This window comes from Cyprinodon variegatus, unplaced genomic scaffold, assembly GCF_000732505.1.
Source record: "Cyprinodon variegatus isolate N-32 unplaced genomic scaffold, C_variegatus-1.0 Scaffold516, whole genome shotgun sequence".
Classification (NCBI taxonomy): Eukaryota; Metazoa; Chordata; class Actinopteri; order Cyprinodontiformes; family Cyprinodontidae; genus Cyprinodon; species Cyprinodon variegatus.
The window spans coordinates 30,355-32,985 of NW_015150969.1; positions in this window are offsets into that span (position 1 = coordinate 30,355).

Genomic DNA, 2,631 nt, shown 5'->3' on the forward strand with positions numbered 1-2,631 from the left:
AAAAATTATGACAAGTTTTTTCGTTCAGCCTGATGAGCAGCACAAACTGCTCTAATAACTGCAGCTATCTGTGCAAATGCCCACAACATCTGCCTTGTCACTGTAATAATAATATATAATATCGTTCCCTAGCAGCTTTAGAAAGTTTGTCTGGGTAGGGTATCCGTTCAGTTTTCTTGTTCTTTTCCATTTAACTGATAATCCTCACTGCTGGCAGCGCTCTCCTCTCGTTTTCTGCTGTTTTGTTTTTCTTCCGCTCACCACAAAAATGGCGCTAGGGGGCGTGTCAGTCACGTGTCTGACAAAGACCGATACAGAGATATTGGGGAGCTGTGCCCAGAGTCCATAGCAACTGTCGTCACAGTCATAGTGCGGCTGACTGACAGGTCCAGTCACGGAAGGGATATCCATTAAAGCAAACTTACCAAGAGCAGCTGGAGGTGAAACCATTTGGAGTTGATCAGCTGAACATCAAAATTATTCAGCAGTGCAAAGACGTTTGGACTTTTTTAGCTGCAAGGCTTAGCTAACTGCATGCAGCGAGACTAACGCGTTATTCTGCTTTCCCTGCCTCCTTTTTCAAACTTCGGGATTGGTTATGTAATAGGCCAGTTAAACAGGTACAGTATGCAGACAAAGGTCAACGAGGATTTGGATGTGCATGGCGCGTGTTTCTAAAGCTCTGCGTACACTGTGTGATTTTTGGGGTGATTTTCCAGTCGTGTGAGAATTTTTCGACTGGTTTGACTTTCAGCCTAATCGTGCATCGGGTGTACAGAGGGTACCGAGGGGTGATCAGCCTCTCACGACCACCTCGCAATCAGGATGTCCGTCATAGGCAAATCACTCAGTGGACAAACACGTATTCTTCTTCTTCTTCTTCTCAAAATAAAACACAGAAGCATGGCGGGGGTGTGGGTGAAACAGAGTTCTTTCTGTAAAACTGACAGACCGTAGTAGCCATGTGTGCTCAGCCATGTCTTTGTCCAAATATGTCATCGCCTTTTCTTTTTAGGGCTTTCAGCACAAAATTGCACAAATTGCCAAGGCAGCACGTTTCACTCTAGTGAGTTTCATATTCCTCTTCTACTGGTTTGGTTTCCGGATAGAAGAGTCAGAGTAGCTCCATCTCACTTCCGAGCTGGGTCAGACGTTGTTTTTTAGACGTCGAGTTGTGAGCAGGTAGATCGCATGAGAGCGTCATACTCCACATACATCATGAGCTGTGAACTCACACTGTACCACGAAACCCTGCAGTTTCGTGGTACAGTGTGAGCTGCAGCTGTGTTCAACGATTGAAAGAATCGCACAGCGTACGCCTGGCTTTAGTAGCTTGTGGAGAAATGTCCTGGGTCGTGAGTTGTGAGGAAACAGGAAGCGATTCTTCTGGGATGGAAGAAGGAAACAGTGACAAAGAAGAAGATTGGAAGAGAGTAGCGTCTAAAATGAGAAAAAGCGGAAAAAGCAGAGATCAGTTGCAGGGGAGTCCAGGTCAGAACAATCCAGTGATGATTAATCCATACATTCCACAGGAAAACAAAATGAATACAAAGTCATATTCAAACTCAGTTAAGGCACACTCTTACAAATTGGAATCAGGTTTAGTTAACGAAATTGATAAAAAAACTTGTAGAAGTCCGAAGTGCCAGAATACTGTATAGTGAAGACCTGTTAATAAACTGCAGAGACAGTGCCCAGCAAGGCAAAGCAATATGAATTAAAAAGATGGAGGGAAAAGAATTCAGTGCAGCTTGGTGTAGAACAAAAAGATTAGCAGGGGAGTCATTGGATGAGTTCCTTTAAAAGTATCGGGTAAAGAGATTCTATAAAACATAAGTGGTGCAAAAGTAACAGAAGTGAAACGGTTAAAAACAACAACGGAGAAAGATCTGACAGTTTATCTGTGATAATTAAATTTGAAGAAGAGCAGAACAAATTTACAATCCTCCGCCTCTGAGATGCTTTAAATGCCCAAAATTCAGACATATAGCAGCAGTATGCAAATGAAAACAACAATGTGTGCAGGAGAGCATGAATATGGAAAATGTGGGAAAGAAGCTAAAATCAAATGCTGTAACTGTGGCGGAGAACATACTGCTGCATATCACGACTGAAGTGAGTAAAAAGTCTAAAGAAATTAGAAAAGTGAAATATGAACTTGGAATAACACCCTGAAGCTGCACAAAGGATTCCATCCCAGTCAGAAAACCCCAAACCAACAGTTCAGCACATGGCAAATTCAAAACCTCTGGAGCAGCATCCCAAAACTGAAGATTCGTTGATTGTAAAAAAAAGAAAGACTTTTTTCTTTTCATGGTAGAAGTGATCAATTGTAGTGCACAGACGACAAGAAAAAAAATCAAAATAATCAGTAATCCCAAGTCTCCCAGAAGTTCCGTGAGTCTCCTTGCGCAACTACATTAAGAAAAAGAAAACTAGATTAACCTACCGGAGAAGGTAGGTACCAGTGGGAAACATGAGACATCGCTGATTGGACGACGGCGCCGTTTGACCCTGGAACCGGAAGTCATTCTGCCTGCTGCGGCTTTTGAAAACATGGATATTGTCAGCGCCCCAAACATAGCTGCCGTTAACCAGGAATAATTTGAATCAGGACATACGTACGTGGTG